Below are 23,690 nucleotides of genomic sequence, written 5' to 3'. Positions count from 1 at the left end.
GTATTTCTTTTTATACATCCTCAGTAACCTACAGAGACAATAATACATGGCTGACTCGTGAATCAGGAGCTGATATTTCAGTTACTGTCATTGATGAGGTCACAACTTGTGTCAAGTATGACAAATTGTTCAGTAAGTGATACATAAATAGTAATCAGAGCAGCAATAAAACAGGAGCTGTTTCCTTCCTTTCATCCTATGGCTTACACTGTGTTGAAGAGGAAAATTCTGTGTGTCTTTCAACTTCTGATGTTTTGGTGTCTTTCTGAGGACAGGTTCTGTTGAAGTCTGATAATGTAAGAATCCCTTGTTTCAATTTGAAAGAGGGAAGAGAATGTGACACTAAGCAGTTTCTCTTTTTCTGGTGCAAATTTTTTACGTGTTTTGGTACTTTTTTGGTAACCAGAACAGGACAATCATACAAATAATAATGTCAAGAAATAACATAAAAATTTAGGCCCTGGAGTTTGGCCATTATAGTAATTAATAAGGTTTTCCAGCTGAACTGTGTACCTAAACTTATCCATTGGTTTAAGTGAAAACTTACGTGCCTCTGGAAAACTTCCTAATTATTGCTACAACCTTTTTTTTTTTAATATATGTTCATGATTTTTTACTTTATTAATATTTCACTTATCTTCGTTAAGCATCCCCTTGTGTGTCTTCAGTCAATATATGCATTCTGCAACAAGAATTTATTCCTAGGAGTTTGTCCAGATTCACAATCACACTTAAGTCAGCGCTTTTATCCTTAATTTCTTGAGTCATGTGGTAGGGAACCTTATGTTTGACATCATGGAGCTTAGTGAAACTTGGCCACTGAAACACTGGTTCCATTGAAAAACATCTGGAGGGAAACCAATAGCCCGGTATATCCTGTTAGACTACACTCAGCATTATCCAGCCTCCTGGTCTTTCTCTTTGAGTTCTGCCTTGCAAAAAACTTGGCTGTGCTCACAGAAATGTACAAACATGAGAACAAAATGGATGCACTCCATGTTCCTAAAAATGTCATATCTTGGCTGTGCTGGAAGTGTGAGTGTGTGCGTTTGCTTGGCTGTAGTAGTGACAGGTTTTTATGTTGCTCTTTATCATCCTGATGTTGAAGTTAAAGACTGAAAAGCCCTACAGAAACATCTGGTTCTTTTGCCATTACCTCTGCACACTTTTTTCCATATAGTGTTTTTCTCATGTTTTACTTAAATAGTTCAAATGGTCAAGTTTTTTGTAATTTTGGATCTCTCCAATAATGTATGAAATGGCTTGCCTAAAACTAACAAATATTATCAAATTAGAGTTTCCTTTTCCGCTTGCCATGTTCCAAGTTAATTATCTGGTAATGTTTGCATTCTTTATTTTAAAATAAATCAAGGAGTTGATTGTGGTTGTAAGGTTGGGTTTTTTAATTACTTTTTAAGAACAAGAAGAAAATGGGAAATGAAATTGTTGAAGAGAGTTTCTGTGTTTAGATTTGTTAGCTAGTTAAAAGCATTGTTTTGTCACTGGTTCTGAGAAACATATTAAAAGTACTTTGTACAGCTCTTGAGTCATACAATATGAAAACAGGGCAGGACACAAGACCAAACAGTAGTCCATCACTTTTGTATCCCTGTGTGGCACAACATAACTGGAAGCTCTTTGGAGATAAATTTCTTTGCTGATTCACAAAAGCTGACAATAACTTGAAGTTCTTTTGGGATGGAGAAAACCCCACTGGTTTCATGATTTTCTTTTTCATGTTGACTTAATATTTATGTTAACATGGCTGTTATTTATTTGATTACCTGTAAATACCCAGCCAGGATTGAAGAGGTTTCCTTATTCTGTGCGTGATATTTTGCCCATCTCCTCTGTCTGAAAAAGTGGATTTGAGCTCTTCCACTCTCTGTTAGCAGCTCCCAGCATATTGCTCTCTTCCTTAAGAAAGGAAAAAGTGAGACTTTAACAAAAGTTTTAAAACCACTGATATCGACTTTAGACATTTCCCTTAGCTCTACACGATCTACAGAAAAGTTAGCTAAATGCTCCTGATCTATCCCTGTGGGATTCAGTCCAGATCCATCAGGTGTCTCTGACAGAAAAAAGGCTAAAACCAGACATCTTGACTTTGAAGCCAAAAGCAGCTGATGTCGTTTCACATGAGCGAGACAAACATTTCTATTCATCAGTGGCACTACAATCATGCATATGCATGTGCACGTATTTGGGATTATAGGCACTAGTTCTCATGTCGTGAGTGTTGGTGGGGAGCTGGCAGCAGCCAGCTTTCATTTTCCTGTTTTTTGTGGTCCTGCTTCATCTGCTGCTCCTCTGGCCTCTCTGCTTTCCACTGGGTACAAGGGACATGGGAATAAATAGAGGAAAAGCACCAACATGTGTTTGGTTTTTTTTTTAAAAAGCAGCAAAGTCAGAAACTTCATGAAGCTCTCAAGAACAGCTGGAAACATCAGGACAAAATTAAGAGACATTGAAATACCAAAACTGAAAAATTACAGTAATTAATAGAAATTTGAAGGGAGAATTGTTGCACTTCCCACTGAAGCAGTGACAGTTGTGTAGGTGCAGTGTGCGCCAGAATTTGTCCTCTGTACTTTGTCAATTTATCAGTCATATGTGTTCACAATCCAAATATTCATGCTATTTACTGCTGACTGAGGAGTTCAATCAGCAGTAAATTTTGCATACAGTAATGTTAGCATTAAATCTAGCTCCATGTTTTTCAGCTTTATCCAGGATATTCTGTAATTAGTTGTTAACACATTTGAGACACGATTACAGCAACACACAGAGAATTGCACCTATTCTGTTACAAAAGTGAAGTTAACTCAGATTCTAAGGGGCTCCTGCTTCCATCTATGGTCTGTCTTGAAAAGTCAGGAAAGACAGTGCACAAAACAAAATAAAGAAAAATCTACTGGGGTGGAAATCTCTTAGTTCAATTTGTTGATAATAGGTAAGAATGGAAAACTGAGAGAGGCAACATGATGAATGCAGCTTGCCCTACGCAAAGTGAGACTTTAATCAAAGATAGTTAAACTATTGTCTGCCCTTCACATTCCTCATCAGTATTCTGCCTTATGCAGTGGGAACATCCATTAATTACAATGGAATCATTACTAGGTAAAAATTGTAACCATGGCTATGGGTGATGCAGGACAACTTGCAATGCGCACAAAGAGGACCTACCGCCACTTGTGCATGTCATCGCTGCATTCAGAGCCTGATTCCTGAACTCTGTGATTAAATGCTGCAGAATGTCTCCCCCCCACTATTCTCTCTCTCTCTCTCTCTCTCTCTTTTGCCTGCTTTTATTTCCTGTGAAGATTTGGACCTCTGTTCTTTGCATCTCCTGCCATGGCTCAAAATCCTGCTTCTTGGTTCTTTCAACCTGCCACGTCCAATAATCACGCACAGAAAATGCTTATGCAAGCCAGTTGGCTTAGATTTCTGTCTTAAGGGAAGAGTGCATCTGTTTTTTGGATTAAATCATGCTTATAAAGTCGTGCTTATTCAGTTGACAGAAAAAAATGCATAATTTAAAGCTTTCATTTGCTCTTGTGCTAAAAGATTTCAGAGCCTCAATTCACCCTCATTTTATCCTTCTAGAGCAATACAAAATTAGAGTTCATTATGGTGATCCAATCTCTCCTTTTGTCTTGATTGCAGACACATTAAGCTCTTTGCCAGAGATGTCGACTTTCCTGAACAAGCCTTTCAAGTCTTGCAAACTATCTGTTGTTTTCCCAGTAGGCTAATTAGGGTGGATTAGCGCCCATCAGATATGCCCTAGGGATGAGCCAAAGGCTGAAGGGGAAGGTAAATCGGAATGCCAAAAACTTCCACCTTTGTGAGGCCCGAGATACAAGGTAAGAAGCTGAAGGACGGCAGGGTACAGTTGCTAAAGAGATTGGGCTCCCTGGCAGGACAAAAACCTAAATGTGGAACATGATCTTGTGATTAGGGCTGTTGATTTTTTGCTTGGCTCACTCCAATATCATTTGTTTTGTGATTAAAATGCAGGCAAATTTCAAAATAAAGTGTGGTTTTGAATACAAAATGTTCAGTGATAAAAACGTCTAACTGGAAGTGTCCTCTTTGGAGAATAACAGAAAAATATTTCATTTTCCTAACCAAAGGAATTAAGAGAAATCATAACTATTTTGTGATTGATTGATTGATTATTTGATTATTTGTCAACCAGAGTCTGTGATTTCTTTCAGGACAAGTTTAGCTAAAATAGGTTTCACTCAGATCTCTTCTTGATCAGACTGAAAGGAAGACTTAATGGAGAGAACCTTAAACAGCTCTTAGGAGATGTCTGTAGGGATCCTGTTTTTTTAACTGATGGGCTAACCGTGATTTTTCTGTCATTTTAATAGTCTTCATGGTCAGCACAGGAAAAAAAGGAGCACCTAGCACACAACTATTCTCTGCTTAAATTAAAACAGGTAAGACCTGGAAGTATTTACTCCCCTCTTGGCTAAGGGGGCAGTTCTGATGGCTGGCTTATAACACATATATACAGTACCATTTGAAATGGTATAAGAAGAATCCTACTTTTAAATCATTTTGAGGCTTTCTCAGGTTCAGAAACAAGTAAAGTTGTCAAATGAAAGGTATTGGTTTAGACTGGTCCCACACTCAGGAAAAGCCAGTGCTGTTTTTTGGGAAGAGTGTGAGAAATCCTGGTGTTCTGTGAGGAAGTAGACACTGACAAGATCTGTGCTGCATCTCTGTGCATTAGCTTCAGCAACAAGTTTGGTACCCAGGTTCTCAGAAATAAGAGTGAAGGCTACATTGTACATGACTGGAGAAAGTGTTCAGGGTCCTAGGCTACATATCAAGCAGAATTAATAATATTATTCACTAATTACTAAGAATTGGCCAGAATTACTACATTATGTTTAGTAAATGACAACTAGAATAAAGAGTTGAAGACAGTTTTCTCCACGTTTCCCTTGAATGCCTGTGATGGATTGAACTACCCAAGACAGTAAGGAAGGTTTTGACAGGACAAAAGGAAGATTTTCTCAGCTCTGATAGGTACATTTGTCTTCAGCAAGTAGTGTCAAGACTGACAGCATCTCGCTTTGTGTATGTTTGACTGAAACATGGTGATAGGTAGGTGTGCTCTGGGACTTACAAAATAGTCGGTATAGCATAGATCCATGGAGGTAAATCTTCCAGACTGCTGCAGCATCTTGCACACTGAGCCTTTGCCACTGCAGATTCTCTGAACTTTTCCTCTGACAGCCTGGCTCCCACCCCAGTCCCGAGGTCTGTACCTGTCATGGGAAAAGATTCATTAGCCCGTGATGTGCAGTAGCTGTGGGATCCCTTTATACGACCTCAGCATCCTGCCTTGACGTGTGAGCACTGCAGCAGTTAAAAGTTGTAAGCTGGGCCTCTGCTATTGTGAGTGTTTTATGAAGAGAAGAGTGTCTGTTATGTTTTTTGGGTTTGTTTTGGAATCTCAAGGACCTCTTAATTTGGAAATTCCCTCAGTGGCTGTACACTTTTTTTTCCCCCTCTCTCCTAGAGATTTTAAATGGTGGTAGTTAAAAGGAAATAAGAAAAGTGTTCATTGTTTATAAGGTGTATAGAGCCAATCATCATGTTAATTACATGTCACAGGGTAATGAATAACCCCTCACTTTTATCATGTGGGGAACAACCTGGGGTTCGTCAGATGGGGCTTTGTGCTTTAAATGAACACCCCCAAACAAAACTTTGCGCCACTCCAATTATGTGAGGACAGACTCTGGTTCAATGCGTTCTTAAGTCTTAAAGCTTTACAGCTGTGGGAACAGCAGTTAGACACACACTGTTCTGCAAACACCAGAAGTCTAAGCTAAAATGCAAAGCATACATTTTGTAGTGCTGATTGGCTTTGTAGTGCTCATACATATGCGCCAAGAGCCCAGCAATGGTGAGAAAATAAGTTTAAAAAAATCTTCAGAGCCGAAAAGCTGTTATGATTATAACATATTATTGTATAATTGCCTAATTTTGCAACTTTGGAGAGTGTTTATGTTCTCAAAATTAATTAGTGTGGAGTGTAACTGCTTTTAAAAATGCCATTCCTCTCAAAACTATGCGGTTAGAAATGTATGCCTCAGTGAATGTACACATCATTATTATTTAATATAAAAGTTTATAGTTCATTACACGGAAAATTGCAGTTGAGGCATTTCACAGCTTCAAGAACAATTATTATCCCTGACTGAATTATAGAATGATTTTTTTGTGGGTCAATAAATTGAAATAATTTTTATTTGAAATGCATTCAGACAAATATTTATGCAAAAGATAACTGAAGTCAGTGATTTAGAGGGAAAAAAAGTTAGATGAGAAATTATGGAAAAGCAGCACAAAATAGAGCTTAAAATTACATTTCCGGAAAATACTTCTTACTGCAGTGGGGAAAAACGTGTCCCCCACACTCTGGACCTGATAAGATTAGTTTTGTATCCTTTTGAGGGGCCTAATAATAGTGGAGCTTGGTGTTAACCCTTTTGCTTTATGCCAACCTGTGCAATGAAGCTGTGACTTCAGATGCACAGGGGTGGAGAGAAGTGACAGTGCTCTTGCATCATCTTGTGAGCAGCGATGTTTGGGATTATGTGGAAGTCTGTGACTGCTTTTTCTTCTCTCCAAATGCTGTAGGGAGTCCTTAGTGGCTGGGCTGTCCACGAGCAGCCCCCAGCCAGCCTGCCTGCATGTCCCCAGAGCCAGGAGACGGGCACAGGCCCGGACAAGGCACTGCACCTGCAGCTGCTGTGTGTGATGTCTGCTTCCAGCTGTCTTCACGCTGCACAAGAGAGATACCTCCACTTCTGGTGATCTCTGAGCTGTTTCTTGCTGTGACAGCTGCTGGCAGCCAGTGGGGCTGCTGGCAGGAGCAGGACATTTGTTCCTTCTGGTGATGGACGATTTGTGAGTGTCTCCGTCTCGAGCTGCTCTGTTTTTCCTCTTGGAGGGTTCCTGGACCAGAGGAAGATTTTCACACTGCTGCCTGCCTCACTTCTGAGAGATGTGAGCTGTACTGCCAGCTCCTCACTTTAGGTGAAATGGCAACTTCAGCAAAGTACACAAGCTTTGGCACTGCAGCTCCAGATTGCCCCCTTTGTAGGCAGAGAATCACAGAATCAGTTAAGTTGGAAAACAGAGCATCAAGTCCGAGTGTTCTGTCTCAATTTGAAGTAATGATAACTGCTGAGGCTCAGGTCAGGTTGTTGTTTCTTCTTTCTTGGCCCACCTAGGGCTTACATCTATACATCTGCAAATCCCTGGTTCCTCTAATGTCAGCTCCTGACATTGAAACCATTTGTTTTCCTGCTTTTCAGTTCAATAAATATGTCAGTAGGTGATGACCTACTACACCAGATAATGCTAAATGTATGGATTATGACCTATAGCATTTTCAATAGATTTATCATTTTGACATAGTTTTGGTGATGTGGAGTAGAAATTGCTGGTCTAAGCCCATTTTTTTGCTGCAAAATGCTTGAAATCCTGCTCAATCATTTGAAGCCCATGCCATCAAATTTAAAATCCTTAGGAAGAACTGGTTTTACCCAGAGGTACATGGGGTGGGGAAAGTATTTTATAACAACCTAAATAAACTAGAATTACAGTCTAGAACTTCTACATAAACAACTTCTGCCCAAGGTAAGCTAGTTGGCCAGCTTTGCTGCACTGACTTAACTTTTCCTGGGCCATGAACAGGATCTGGTTTGTGTTTCTGGCATAGGAAAGAAGCCTTGGCACTTTCTCTATTGCTGCTCATTGGAGACCAAAATGAATGCTGCTATCCCTCTCTGTCAATTTTCTTCCATCCCTAAATGACCCATAGAATTTATCTCTAATATTTCTCAAGCAGACCAGTTTTCCTGAAAAAAGTTAATAAATTAGTAACTTTGGTACAGTTTTGTCAGTCTTTTACCTGTTAAGTTGCTCACTGTAAAAAAAAAAATCAAAAACAAAACAACAAAGTATAAATGGAAATGTGTTTAGTTATGATTTTGAATATACAGAAATGGTTTTGGTTTGCCTCAGTTATTCATAGTTGTTGTATCCAGTCTCACTTAAATATTGTATGAACCAGAAATATGTACATGGGTGAAGTCTGTTTTATATTTGCCACCTAACACAAAGATGGTGTTCACCACATAAATACACTTTTGGACAGAAATTTCAGGAGCAAAGCATATAACTGAGGCCTTTTTTGTTTTGTTTTGTGTTGTGTTGTTTTTGGGGTTTTTTTTGTTTTTTTTTTTAAATTTAATGTGGGTGAAATTTAAAGGTGGCATGGCACATAAAGAGATATTATTAGCTTTTAATTTTAGGGAACTAAATTACATTTCTAGTCTGACTCACAGTGGGTTTTTTTTAACAAACCTATACTATGCAGAAAGCTAGATGCCTGGATCAAGAGGTGTTAATTAATTTTTGTCTCATTTTCCTTTGTATATGTCTATGTAGAAGCTGTCCTAAGACTCAAAAAGAAAAAAAAAATTGTAAAAACCAACCACCTCAAAAATCTTCCTCATGCTGTCATCATCCACAGAAGTCAACAACAAATCTCTGCTGGTCAGTTCTGTGCAGTCTGTGGTAAAATTATGAGACAATTCACCAATGTAATCATCCTGACTCCATCTCTCTGGAAAGCTGTCATGTAGTTGAGTCACATTTTTGCATTGTCCCATAGGATGTGGCTCTCCTGGGAGCCCAGTGGTAAATTCAACCTTTTTGAGGCCTCTCAGCAGTTTCTTTTCCCCTTACAAACATCTTGGTGCATTTGCTGGTACCCCGTGTTTGGACTGGCACCCTTACTCTCAGTGATGCACAATTCCTTCCTGCCGTGGCCTTCCTTTTGTGCTTCTTGGATAACCACTGGCTCTGAAACATCTAAATGGTCAAAACTTTCCAGAACAACAGCACAGGGAAATATAATTATAACCATTTCCCTATTTATGCTGGCAAATTGGCAACTTGTCATGGTCTGTATCACAGAAGTTTGAGGGGAGACGAGCCTCATAAATTGATTCTATATTTCTTTTTCCAAAACCCCTTCAAACTTGATTTTATGATACACTTGTATGTTAAGCCTCATGACCTTTTGCTTGAATATGGCAGCTTTCCAAAACACATGAGCGTGTTCTAGAAATGTCTTTTAAAATTTGCTAGAGCAAATTTAGGGTTTTGGGGGGCCAAAAGGAAAGGTTAGATTTTACTGGCACTGATGATTCCAGAGAAAAGAGGCTTTTACAATCCAAACCATGTGACAGAAAAAGATATTTCTGCTTAATTCTTGCCATGAAAGATACTGCAATTAAATTAATGTTTTAAAATCTGTCTTGATGTTAACTTCTAATAAGCAGGTATTTAAAACATGGGACAATTTTCTAGAAAAATAAAAAGCAAGCATCTTTGCTGATGAGAGATACTTGTGACACAGCCTCAAACATTTGGAAACATCTGATAGTTAACACTGAGGAATTAGGCGCTTCCATCTGGGAGTGCAGTGTGGTTTTTTGGGATGGGAAGAACTGAAATTTTGTATCAAGCCAGTGAGGAAGCCTGATTTCCCAGCTCCTAGATAAGGCATCATGCAAGTAAAGTGTACATTAGGTGAGATCTTAAAAATCAATTGCATAAAATTGTCTCTGTGTTTTGGCTTTCTTTTTCTAAATAAGCAAAACAAGAAGTTATTGTGAATTTCATGGAATACTTTGAGGTCAGGCTTAGGTACTAAGCACACAGTAATTCTGTGTGTTAGCTCTTCCAGGTGCATGCAGGGGGGCAGTACATAAATGCCACTGACCCTTTTGCTGATTTTTGATGCTTGTATGTTTTACTTTTCAGCTATCTTGGAAAAGCAGGACCCCACGCTAAGCAGCATGCTCCATCAAAAGCTTCAGTGTTGGCTCTTTGGGTTTTTTCCCCTCACAGAGATTTGCACTGTGTTCTTCCCTTTTGTGACCTTCGATGTCCATGAGACATCTATGAGAAATACAGAAGACAAATTCTAAATATCATTCTCTAAATTGCAAAGGTTATTTATGCCATTTTATGGGTTTCTCAAAGCTTCACTAAAATGAGCATTTCAGTGGAAAGATGCTGGAAAAAATGGTGAATCCCATTTGAGACTGGATTAATGCTGACCTAGATGAATGCTCTTTGGAAATCCCTTCGGAATATCTCTTTCCTAATTGCAGACTTTTGTCTGAAAAAATTGTTTTTGCAGATATGGCCAAGCCTCAAAAGCGTTTCCTGATTCCAGCTAGTCACAAAATGACTGTTTTACTGTTCCTGGCCAAGCACATACCTACATCAGGATCATGCACTGGTAGTGAGTGTGAGAATGCTGCAATCTTGTATGTGCAGAGACAAAGCCAGGTATGTCCACTGAGCATCTTGACACAAGACAAAATGCAAGTTTTCTTGGTAAGCCACTGAAAAGGTCACTTTTTTTTAACCACTGTTATAAAATTGCTCGTAAAATCAGTGTTGTCTGTTGGGGAGACTGCCTTCCAGTAATCTCTTTTTCCATTTATTCCTTTATAGAAGTAGAGCCGGGTAAATTTTATCCCTGTTCTAGAAGTGTTGGTAAAAATATTGTGAAATTTGGACTAAAGCAAATGCTGGCATGTTTAGAATAACATTTGCATGTGAAACACAGACCATGGGCCTCTTATATTTTAAATTGCACAACTAGGTATAGGAGAATTCCTATTTTGGATGTACTAGCCCAAGATTTTGGGGTTTTTTAATAGTAATATTCACTATTTATTTAGTCTGATGTTTTGTCCTAGATAAAACAAAAGACTCCACCTACAAATGTAAAACTGAATGTGAAGATTTTTTTTTTCACATTATTTACTCATGTGATCTTTATTTTCTTTTAAAAGTCTTCCTGTGCAACATGAATGGTGGAATAGGGGTTGCTCTGCCTTGTCCTGAATCCTTCCTGTCCTGAGTACAGCAAGGCATGAAGGAGAGACAGTGCACACTTGTGAACTAAATTTTGGCTTTAGGAGCCCCATACCCATCCAACAAGAGCCTGCTCAGGTTGGGGCTGTCTTGAAACCGGAATTCTGTTCTTGCTAAAGACGTGGTCTCAAAGGACTTTGCTTTGACTCAGAAGAAAACAGGTTCACTCATTTCCAGAAGATTAGTGTGGGTGTTCTTTTTTCTTCTCTGGTGGCAGAAACATTTCTGTTTCTTCAGAATACAAATAGAGTTTGCATTTGTTTCATGTAATGCAAAATGATATGAGACTTGTCAATGTGAGTACGGAAAGTGAAGTCTCCACCCATTTCATAACTAAGTGTCAGCTTGGAGCTTGGAAGAGGCTTCTAGCTTCAGAGATGCGTGATCATGTTCTTGAATGTAGAGAGCTAGTAGAGAGAAACAAAGTTTTTATCTAAGTGAGTTTGTTTTACATCAATGGCTCACAGATGCATGCAGAAAAGCTTTGTTATTTGGGTCGGATACTGCACTGCGTGATGTATTAACTCTGTATTTTGATTTTTTAAAAAGCTAAGAGTTCTGAAAGATTTCTGATTTCAAATCCACATGTACCATTATGCATTATTTTTCTTTTCCTTTTCTTTTTCTTTTCTTTTTTTTTTTTTTCCTTTTGCCAACACTTAAGCCTGCATGACAATGTCAATATGGTAAAACTGTTTCATTCTGAGCATGGCTACATTAGTTACAGTGTGGACAGAATGCAGGTCATTGTTAGATGGTGCAGTGTTAAAATACCCAAACACTCAACTATTGCTTGAATCCAGGTAGCACTTTTGGGGCTCTCTCTGGGTGAAATTTATTTTGCTTGTGATTTCACTGCCTTTTATAAATCATTTTGACTTCTTGCTGTGGGTCTGTAGCTGCCTGTCTATGTATCTGTCCTTCCATTTCTGAGTAGCACCTTTTACATTTGTAATTTGTGTTCATAAATTGAGTCAGAATTTAGAAATGAGGGATATGTATTGTAAAGTAGTGTATTTGGGGCTTTTCTATGTCAGCTTTATTTATTTAGCCTCCAGACTCATGAAAGTAACAAGGTCTTGGAATCATCCTACTTATAAAATGTTTTTTGATATTAGATTACTGCCTCAAATGAGTGGATAGTATATGCAGTTCAGTATCTCATACAGGTTCATCAAAACTGAGTTAGTTTATAGGTAAAGCCAAGTTATGTGCTCGATTAGCCTTGGGAACCAAGGCACTGTGAGAACCCTTCTCTTTTTTAGTATTTTCTATCAGCTTACTACCTCTCCTTTGTGATCACCATTCGAGCACTGGTGGCCTAGGGGATGCAAATTCAGGGAGTGAACCAAGTTTAAACAACAAAATACTCCCCCAACCCTGCATGATTAATGACTGCTCTACTTCAGGGACCATATCTATTGTCATTTTCTGCATGTTAAAGCAGTTACTGCAATTGATGGCATGCTGTCTTTATAATAGAATCCAAAGGAATTTTAAGCCATTAATCTATTTGCATATGTTTTAAATTATCCCATGAAGTTTAGCAGAGGGTTGGCAATGTCTTGTTTGAGATTGTGAAGGGCTCTTTTACAGCAGTTGCACACATTGCTCTGGTGTCCCATGGCTGAGGCACAACTGAAGGTTGATTTACCTGGTGAGAGGCACACAAAAGTGAATTTGGAGACTCCATTTAAATAGGATCCCATCAGGTGTTTGGTCAGAATGTTTTAATCAGTCAACAGCTGAAGCAATGATTTTTTTTCTGGATCAAGGGGGAACCAAGTCATTACCTATCAATGGGTACAGCCTGTAACTTTCAAAACATTCTCCTTCCACACATGGAGGAGAATGAGTAAACTCCGAGTTATCTATTTGCCTGTTCATACTTGTCATAACTATGCTGTCCATCTTTTTCACATCTGAAACAATTAATTTGCCCCACAGTGGGTCAGGAAAGGTCAAAACCAAATGTATACCCTTGGAGTGTGCTGTACCATCTTGTAGGTGCCAGAGAGTTGCTGTTTTATTATTGAGGGGTTTGGGTTTAACCTGGCACAATGTAACAGTCCTCTAACATTTAAAAGTTTCATATGGCAAGCAAATTACTTCTTGCCAAACTTTTCATTTCTAAATCGTCTCAGGCGTAATGATGACTGCACACTGCAAATCAGCTGATATGTATCTGTTTCTGCATGTGTTGCAGCAAATAACTACATATTTTCAGATTTGCTGCTCTTATTCCTCTGCTATAAATCACATCATATAAAGATAAATCTGGCAATCATCTGCCTGGAAAATACTTCAGTCTACTCTATCTGTAGTGCATGCGTATTTATTAATACATACCTGTTGGTATTTTACAAAATCTAAATTCTAAATACAAATTTATGTTTCTATTCCAATGTGCCATCTAAGTAGTTTTTTTGGGGTATTTTTTAATCAGAGAAATAAATACTTCTTTAGATTCCTTTTTGAGTCTGCTCAGAAGGCTCTGCACTTTTGATCCAATTGTCCTTTTTTTTCCCCACTGCATTTTGTTAAAACAAAAATTTAGATTTTTAGTTTTAGATTTACATAGAAATAGCAGTTTTCTCTTTAACTTTTGTGACTTCAGAAGAGTATTCTCCCTTATATCATCCATGCTGTTGCCAAGGGGGTGGGAAACTGTTCCTCATTTTTCTGGGCAGAGTGTAAGACATGACCTTACCCACCACTTCTTTGGACAGCTATCTACATAGGAGACATGGTACTTGGAAAATCTCCAGGTTTTGACTTAGTTCCCAAAGTTCAAGAGTTTGACTTAGCTCCCCAAGTTCATTTGAGTCAACGGTAGCATTTGAGCTTGTCAACATCTATGTCGATTTTAAGCTTTTTTTTTTTTTTAATTAGAAAATAGGGACTCTGGTTCCCTTTAACAAACAATCATTCAATAATGTAAGATGTTAGTTGCACACATAACTTGGATAAAATTTCATACCTATTGTTTTTTGTAGTTATAGAATGTGAGACCAGCAGTGGTGAGAGGACTGAGGACAGTCTCACAATATGGGAACTCCCAACAGAGCAGAATTGCCCACAAAGGCTTTTAAATATGATCCATTTGGATGGAGATTATATCTGAATTTTAATGTCGGTTTTCTCAAATGTTCAAGGACTGAGACAGTCTTTCCTCAATAAGTCCCAATATGTTTTTTTTTTCTTTTCAGATGCTCTCAGCACTTCTCCAACCCCTCACGGGCCATACATGCCTCATATTTTCTGATGCAGGAGTAAGAAGTTCAGTGAACTTCCTAAGCCTTGATGACTATGAAAATCTCATATTTGGGGATTTTCCTTTTGTAAAATACCTATTTTGAACAGCATTTTTTGGGAGTACTGAGCTTAATTTGGCAGCAGGTGCCTGAGGGTGACACAGTTGCTGAAGAAGATTTAGAGAAAGGAACTGTGGCAAAAGAAGAAAAGAAGTATGTTTTAGAGAAGGAAAGTATGTTCTCTACACGAGTAAAAAGTAGCTTTTGACTTTTTTTTTGGTTCAGACAGAGGTTGCAGTGTAGGTAGATTCCTAAATCCTTGTAAGAGCTGGTTTGCCTAGCTCTGGAGATTCTTAGATTCAACTCCAAACTGTTTCTAGCCAGATTCCATTTATTATCAGCACATTTTGACATTTCAAGTAATGCTGTGCAGGTTCTATTTCTCACTTTCTATTAGTGATTTCTGTGGAGTTATGAGCTTTTTCGTTTTCAGTTTTCCAACACTTCCAACAGATGTCTTGCCAGCAGTTAAGATGATTAAAGGTTTTTGACGAAGTAGACCACTGCAGGAAATCTGAAATGGATCCCAGTGCCAAAAATCTTTGGAAAATATATGTATATCCCCTTCTTGAAGAAATCTTCCACACTATTGCTATTTCACTGCACTTCTGTGTGGTTTTTTTCCTGAACTACACAGAATAGTTAAGTGAAATTCCTACAGGTAGGATGAAAAGAAGGTGAAGAAGAACGAATTTGTCGCTTAATCTCAGCAAAGTGTTGGATAGCATCTACAGGTATGCTGAAAATATGCATCTAAACCACTAAAAGGTTTACACAGATCTCTTTCTCTGGTGATAGTTGGTCTCCAGCTATTTTTTAGGATACTGCTTTTGAGCATTTCCATCTGGCTACGAGTTTTCAACATTATTTTTTTTAATGCAGGCTTGATCATTGTAATTCATTCCCTTGTCACCTTGAAACTAAATTAATGCAATGCCCTCTGGTATATGGAGCACTGTTTGATTCATGTTTGTCATCAAAGTGTCCACTGAGCTGCAATTGAAAAGTTCAAACATTACACTCATATGAATAAGCAAAAGGGTTAGTGTATTTTCAAGCAGCTTGTTTTGATGACAAAATATCTGCGCTTCAGTTTATTGAAGGGAATTAGTGCAGTTTTGAAAGGGTTATGTGATGTAGTGGCTGGCATGCTGAGGAACTGGATTTAACCCAGGAGATAGTTTCCCGTGTTGGATTTCTCTCTCAAGAGTTGGGCACTGTACAGACAAAACCCCATTTATCTGGCTTGAAATATTCAGAGATGTTCCCTTTGCCTTCTTGCTTAAGGAAACAGAAATGCCTTCAGCAGTACCAAAAATTTAAAACCATTCGTAACCTTTTCCTCTTGTTTTCTACAAGCTGTTTAGAATTGTGCATTTTTAAAACTTTTCATATCAGAACAAGGTAGCCACAAGACCATGATCCTCATCCAAGCATTGGGAATGTGGAGCTAGTGAAGCTGAAAAGCCAGATGATAGTTTGCTGATTTTTTCCTTAATATTTTTCCATTGAATAGCCAATTTTAATTATTATCTAATTCTACTGAAATTTAGAAGATGACAGGAAAAATAAAAAACTTTTTTTTTTCTTGTATTAAAGTGTGTTTTCAAAGGGTGCTACCTGAGCATTGTATAAAAAAAGGATGTTTTGTGTTCTATTTTTCTTTAGGTCTGATCCTTCTCACATTGAAAATTGAAGACATTACTTATAAATCTGAGGTATCTGTAATTTTTATTGATCTTGACGTATTTTTCCTTTTAATTTTTCACTATGCTTGAGAATGACCTTTAGGAGTCAGCATATAAAAATAATTTCTTGCCTTAACTCCTGTGGCTGTCTAACCAAATAATTCTCAAAGTGTCTTGAAAAGACAAGGAGAGATGGTTCTTCTGTTATCAAGATTTTCCTGACCACCAGTCACTACCTGTTAGGGGCATATTTTATCCAAATTTTCTATTCAATTGGCTCACAGAACTATGCTGAAATAGTTACAAGATGATGAAGAGGAGCTTAAAAATCCTGCAGCCCAAGCCAGGTAAGCAGCTAAATGCTCCTTTTTCTTTCTTTTCCAGATAAGCCTGAGTTAAAGGCAGCTTTACTCTACCCCTCGGGAATGTTGTGTTTAAAGCAACCCCCGCTAATCCATGAGTCATTATGGAACAATTTACAATATATCCTTGTCCAGGCTGCACTCATCCATAACCCAGTATGGGAATCATGTGTGGGGACGAGATATTAGGAAGAAATTCTTTATTGTGAGGGTGGTGAGGCATTGGAACAGGCTGCCCAGAGAAATTGTGGATGTCCCATCCCTGGAAATGTTCAAGGCCAGGTTGAACAGAGCTCTGGGCCCACCTGAGTGGAAGGTGTCCCTGCCCATGGCATAGGGTTTGGAATTAGATGATCATTAAGGACTCTTCCAGCACAAACCATTCTGTGATTATAAGAGTCTGTGATATTTCTTTCTTTCAAATTACTATTAAGCAGTTCTAATGACACAGACACAAACTGAATCTTCAGCTGAATCACTCATGTAGTGAACAATCTCTTTAGGCTCTCTAGGGGAAAAAAATTGTAGTCATGAACAGTTTTCATCCCATGGCTGCAAGAAACATAGGATAGAACATCCAAACCCTGCAATTTTGCTATAATGCTATTTAAATGGAGCCAGTGGCTGTGGAACTCGCTGTTGGGAGTGAGTTGCTGTTGGGAACTTTTGCAATGAGAACTGTAGGTTTTTGATGGCATATTGATTCTAGTCTGCACTTGATATTTTCAAATCTTTATTTTTTCCAAAATGCAGACATGAACATTACAGTACTTAGTGATGTTTCTGTTGGAATTGAATTTGAAGATCTCTGACCGCCACACATTAATTTTATTTAATTGGAAACAAGTTTACTTTTCCTTAGGCTGGACTGGGACTAAAATGTTTTGGCCCTTGGTATTTGCTACCAAAACCTCTTGCAGGTAGTTTAATAGCACCATTGTGATAGAGCCAAGCTTGTCTTTAACACTCCTTCCTGCAATTTTATAAAGTTTGGGCCAGACTTCCAATTATAGAATTCTAGCAGTTGTATCAAATAGCAGCAGCTGAAGATCTGGCCAGTCAAAAATAAATCCTAGGATTTTTGCTGCAGTTTTAGATATCACTTTGCCTACTTTGGAGGAGATCCTCAGTATTGTTGTTGTTGACTTGTTATTGTTATATGAGTGGCATACTAAGGGAAAAATGTGCTTTTGTATTCAAGGTTTTATTTTTGGGACTGTCCTCTTGCCTTTATTAGCTTTAAACAATGTTACTTCCATTTATGATGCTGTGCATTGTTCATCTGTCAGCATAAGACGTAGGAGCAGATGAAAGGCAAGGAGCCATATATGTACATGAAGAGTAGCCTGGGCACATGTGTAAGTTCTTTGTGTTTGAGAACAGAAAAGGAGAGTGAAGCTGCTGAGGGAGCAGTTGTGCTGAACGTGCACGGCCCATGTGCATCACATACTGTCCTGGAACAGGGCTTGTGCCTTGTGGATGTGAGCCTCCACAGCACTGCACACAGAGCAGAATGCATGCAGCTAATATAATGCATGAACTGCGCTTTGTGTAGATCTTCTCTGGCTATTCTCCCAGTTCTGTGATTGAAAGTCCTGGTCCAAGTGCTGCTGAAATAATTAAAACTTTCATTCATTTACTTCTTCAGGGCGGGCCTCCACCTATGCATTAATTCAGCTGCACTTGCATGGAGGGCCCAAAATTACTACTGAAGTAAGTGACAGACACTCCCTGCCTTTAGCAAAATGTGCCTTGGCATCGTGTATATTAAGAGATGTTAAATGTTTTAACAACTGCAGCATCTGTGTTGTGTTGAGCTCTGAGGTAGCGTCCAAAAGGATCACAAGATACCAATCTGATTACATTCCTCACATTGGTATGACAATGGTCTCTCCACATATTGTTTCCATCACTACTGCAGTCATACCACCAGAGTGTCTTAATGCTCTGCCAGTTTATATTCTTGAGAAATTTTTGTCAGAATAATAGTTTTTTCCACACTCTTCAGTATTTTTCCTAAGTTAATAACCCACTTTGGGCTAAATTTGGAAAATTTAGCTCAAGGGCTCTGGTTTGTTTTCTGATTTCTGTTTATTTATTTTCTAATTCATAGAAGTGAAAAATGCCAAGGGAGCTGCTGAACAGGATAGTCTAAAACTATTAATGTACAAAGCACTTCTGCTTTTTATTCTCTTTTACCTTCAGGAAAGTCATCTCTGCTCCAGTATTCTCTTGCCCCAAACCAAAGTGTTTTTGGGATCACATTGAACTGGACGTTCCCAATGATGAGCATGAATGCCTTTGTTGTGGTCAGTGAAATTGCTAGTTTGAGTTGGGGCTCAAAATCTCTTGCCGAGTCGTCTTCAGTTTCTGATGAGTGGTGAGGTGAGCACTTTTGAGGGGAAGTAAGAGAATTTAGGCCATGTAACCCTGCCTGATATCAGTGCAAACAAATACCTAAACCCTCACACTTCAGTATTTGGAGTGCTTTACATTTTGACAGCTTGACAACTTTCTAACATTATCACATTACAGTCCAAATCCCCTGGACCTCTGTTCACTCTTTACACAGGCAAATCTCTTTGGTGCTTTAATAATGGCTTCTTCAGTAAGGTCTGGAAAACTGCTGAAAAAGGAAAAGAAGGGATCAATTGGCAATTTACTTAATGAAAAGTAAAATCAAGCATGGCGTAGTACACGGCTGAGTTTTACCACAGGCAAATCAATGCTTGTTTTTTACTATGAACATTTTAACCATAAACAATAAAACTTTGCACCATTATTGTGAAAATCTAGAAGTTGCTGTGTGATTGTTGTTTCCCTGTTTTTGACAGGTATTCAAATTAAAGAACAGGATTATATGGGGTAGGGTGTGGGTGATTTTCTATAACTGCCAGGTGACAAACATTCTACAGGCATATCTTCTGGGTTTTTTTTGTTTATTGGTGGATAATTTGCTATGAAATTTACTTCAGAGACCAATTTAAGCATCAGGTTGCATTCTACAGTTCAGCAATTTCACGTTGTAACTATCAGAAGAGCTTTCAATGTAATGCTATCTGGATCTGCAATTTTCTACTGTTCATTGATTTTTTTTCCCCCTAGACCCTCTCTTGCTGTCTCCTCTGCCTGTGATAATTCTGGAGATATCCTCAGAGTGGGGAGCCCTGGCCTGTGTTGTTTTCCCAAGCCCTAACACATGCCTGCCCTTCATGCGTGACAGCTGAAAATCATCCTAAGTGAAAGCTGCTCTGTGCTCCTCTTGCTGCAGCATGGGAGATGATATGTTGACAGTCCAAAGCACTGTGCATGATAGATGTGGAGGAGTGTTGTTAAAGGACTTGAAGGGTGTTTATTGCCTATCCCAAAATGTTTTAGTGCTTGCAGGCTGCAGCCGTCACTCTGGCATGGCAGCACTGAAAGCTGCTGTGCCTGCAGCACAACCATAACTGTGGTGCCAGGTGCTCTGAAGGGACACTGCCCTGTCAGCACCACAGATGAGTAATTACACAGAAAACCTTTGTTTCTGTATGTTTAAAAATAATTGATTGTTCACCTTATGGTCCTAATTTTACATGCAGCAAACAGCATTTAATCAGTTCTTTCCATTCTATATTTAGTTGCCGTAATAGTATGTTCCAAGTTGGAGAATTTGTACTTTATTTGATTCTACTCATTCTTTACTACTATTCTTTAATTTATTTATTAAGTGCTGGCAGTGCACTCAATAGGACCAGATTGTCAAATTTTTCTTCTAGTGTCTTCTGAAAAAAATGAATTATTTTGTAGATGTGTAGTTGTGTAGTCTGTGGTTGGGGTAGCTGAAAACTGACAAGTTTTTTGAGTTAGATCTTCTAACTCTAGAACTGCATAATTAATAATGCATAAGTTATCAGGCCTTACTTGGTGTAAGGAGTTGGGAGGGGAATCAGAAACCTAAAAGAATTGTTATATTTGGATGCAGCTTAATTCCTACATTGTGACCGAGTTTTGTCTGTGTGGGTCATGTATCTGAAAGAGACCATAAGTCAAAGATTGTGTGCTCAATCAGCTTTTTGGTGCTGGATGTTTCAGCTTCTCTCTCAGATGTATGCTATCTTTGTTAAAGCTGTGGAAGTGGTGAGTTTACTGCAGCCTTCCTCTGGAGACCAGAATGGCGGGACATCCATTTTTATGTGTATTCCATGCTTCTTTGGAGCAAATTGTGCGGGCAAATTCCACCATAAATGGTGTGTAACATCATTAATGGCTTAGGCCAGAAGCATCAGAAATTGTACTGGCATTAGTCAGGATAATTTAAAGCACTCATACAAGTTGTTGCTATCTGAATGTGTCCCTAAAATATATGATAAATGCATATTTTGGACCCAAAGGCTTCACATAAAAGGCGGATGGAGAGGGATCAGGGGACGAAAACAACAACTTCTAAACCATGAAGTGATAATGAAAAGTAGACTGGCCAACATACTGATATTTCTTTTAGGAGACTCAGGAAGCTGTTTTTTGGCTCTTGTATTTTACAAAGCTCTACCTCTAATCTCCTAGCTGGTTTTTATTACTGAAATGTAATATTACAGTTCTATTTCTCCCCACTGCTCTGGGGATCTTTATTCCTACTCATATATGTTGTCTAAAGGAAACATTGTTCTCTTGTTCTACAGATGAAGTCTGAACTGGCAAAAGAAATGTGTTGGTTCTTTCTTCCACAAAAGGAGACAACATCTGGAAGACAGTCTTTAAATAGCATTAATTACATCCTTTGATTTTTCCTTTCATAGGAGGACCGTGAAAGGTATGGGAAGCTATATTTATTGTCACTAGAACTAACAATGATGAGGTGAGCTGCTAGTTTATATCAGTTCCTTTCTAGCATTTATATCCCAAATTGTTCATAATTTCCAACCATTTCTTTTCTGAAAAAAGCTTAAATGTCTTTTTCTTTGTTCATATTTGAACTATATGTGTTGAGAGAATAAGCAGCAGAGGAGTAACAGGCATTGAGCTCATCTTTGAACTACATTGATTAGGATAAATTATTGAATAAATCCCAAATTTTGGACTAGTGAAAGATGCAAATGAATTCTGGATGAACCTAGTGATGTTGTGCCAATATAACAGAGATGAATAGGATCTTTAGGAAATGCTCAAAACCAATTTGGTTCTAGCCCCTGAAGCCCGGCCTAGAAGAAAAATCTGATTTGACTTGCACTTTTCATAATTCTATTTTAAAAAAAAGAGTAGATTATTAAGGCCTGAAAGACTCCTTAGCCTGACACATCACCGTGAAAATTCTGTCATTAAAAATACATCTTTTTCTTTGAAATGGTGTCAAAATATTTTAAAAACTCACAAACCCCCCTTTCTTTCAGAAATAAAGCTTCAAGGCTCCAAAACATTTGAGTACTTCCATTTCTGTAGGTGCAGGGGAGTTCTACCTTATATATAAAAATACATAAGCACATGCTTAACTTTTAGCAGGTATTAAGTCCCATTCATTACATTAGGACTTAAGCATATACTCACATCTCTGAGAAGCAGGACCTGCCTCATGTTAGCTTCCAAGCTGAAAGTTTCATAAGGTGTTGAAGGTGGTCCAGAACTCACTGACCAACACATCCAAACGCTGCCAGTGCAGCAAGCCAGAGAGAGGCTTGGTTTAATCGGATTCTGAGTTACAATAAATAAATTATAACAAACTCGACAGAAGCCTCTGGGCTGGGTCCAGCCCTGAGGCCAGACTGAAATTTCTCATGTAGCAGGTAATCAGTAAGATGAGAAACCAGCTGCAGGAGAAGGGCCTCTCTGTGAAACAAGAAGGCACTCTGAGGGCCAAGTCTTGTCCAAGTAATCTTTCCAGTAACACTGCGGTGATCCATGCTCTTCATTATCTGGTCTTCAAAGGAGTTGAATTAATTGGAAAGAAAACTGATGGTGTTATTGGGGGGCAGGCCACCCAAGTTGGTTGGTTGTATGAATGAAGAATGGGTCATTAGATTTGTCCCTTACTTTTCTAAACATTTCAGTATAAGCAAAGCTCGTAGGTAATTTCAAATGAAGCTTATTTGGTTAGAGGAAAAGGATTGCCAGACTGGCATTATCCCCTTCAGAGCATTTAAACTGAGCAATGTGATGACATTTCAAAGCCATCTGGGACTATTTTTTTTTCATTATAGTCTCCAAAATGACCTATTTTACTTAAAAACAATGAGGCTGGTGTTTCCTTGTCCTTTGTGATAATGTTTTCCAAGCTGTTGTCTCTAGGGTTTGGTGCAGGCTTTGGCTAATAGCTCAAAATACCCAGTCACTGGATTGATTGATGCACGTAGCTGATTGTATCTGTCAGCCTGCCATTTACCCTTTATTTTACAGACTTCTTTCCAAAAATCATATTGGAAGTGCCTGAGTGCTGTGGAGGGGTTTAGAATGCTTTGAGTGCAACTCGAGTAGGTTTTTGTGAAATACATGACGACCTGCACCGTACATGTGGATTGATGTTTCCAATTAGTTTTCCTGGTGACAGGTCTGGTGGGATCCATTGCATCTCTGAGAGTAGCCAGCCTCAGTCAGTGGGTAAGAGAGAGATACTCCACTGGAGAGCAATTCTTCTACCCTGCCTGCATCCCTGATGTTCTCTATCTACTGAACCAAATTACAAGGTTAAATTACTTTATGCTTACTTTTTAGTCCTCTAGAGTTTGCTGATGTAGGTTTTATTTTTGCAGAATCTTCCCCAGTAAGCATGCATGGGAAGTTTATTTGTAGATTTTTTTTGTAAGCTTTGAAGTTTGGATTTTGCAAGCGAAACACTTCTTTTAATGAATATTTTTTAGAACCGAGTTCCTAGCTTTTAGGAATAACCAAATAATAACATTTAGTAATGTGTGCTTAATAAGCAAAAAATCACCAAGTCTCTGAAAATTAGCTGAATTCCCTTCTGTTTTGTAGATTTTTTTATTTTTTGGTCTTTGTAGTAAATATGATATTTTGTAAAGTACTGCACAGGAGAGGTTGCAGTCCAAAAATATGGACCCTTCTGGGCAGCAATAATGGTTGGGGACCACAAATGCTGGTTTGCATTCTGGAACCAGACGAACACAGCCATCTCTATAGATTCACAGAGCCTATATGGAATCTATATGGAATAATAGAGCTTGGAAAAGACCTCCAAGGTCATTGAGTCCAACCTTTGACCAACACCTCCTTGTCAACCAAATGTCAACTAAACCACAGCAGTGCCACATCCAGTTTTTTATTGAATGCTTCCAGGGATGGTGACTCCACCACCTCCCTGGGTGGCCTGTTCCCATGACTCAGAACCCTTTTAATGAAGA

General features: G+C 38.6%; 1 long non-coding RNA gene across 1 annotated transcript in view; it reads left to right on the top strand.

The window, feature by feature from the left end:
* Nucleotides 1-23,690, top strand: part of LOC135298658 (uncharacterized) — a 501,452-nt gene that overhangs the window by 401,302 nt on the left and 76,460 nt on the right. The window contains exons 26-34 of the long non-coding RNA XR_010360690.1: nucleotides 3,667-3,866; nucleotides 4,380-4,448; nucleotides 8,485-8,592; nucleotides 10,250-10,401; nucleotides 15,978-16,027; nucleotides 16,282-16,344; nucleotides 18,008-18,072; nucleotides 18,565-18,744; nucleotides 21,021-21,151. This is a non-coding gene — a long non-coding RNA (uncharacterized LOC135298658). The remainder of the gene's footprint in view (nucleotides 1-3,666; nucleotides 3,867-4,379; nucleotides 4,449-8,484; nucleotides 8,593-10,249; nucleotides 10,402-15,977; nucleotides 16,028-16,281; nucleotides 16,345-18,007; nucleotides 18,073-18,564; nucleotides 18,745-21,020; nucleotides 21,152-23,690) is intronic.

Source organism: Passer domesticus, chromosome 4 (genome assembly GCF_036417665.1).
Source record: "Passer domesticus isolate bPasDom1 chromosome 4, bPasDom1.hap1, whole genome shotgun sequence".
Taxonomy (NCBI): domain Eukaryota; kingdom Metazoa; phylum Chordata; class Aves; order Passeriformes; family Passeridae; genus Passer; species Passer domesticus.
Note: the sequence above shows the minus strand (reverse complement) of the source record. Positions and strands in the feature narration are given on the sequence as shown.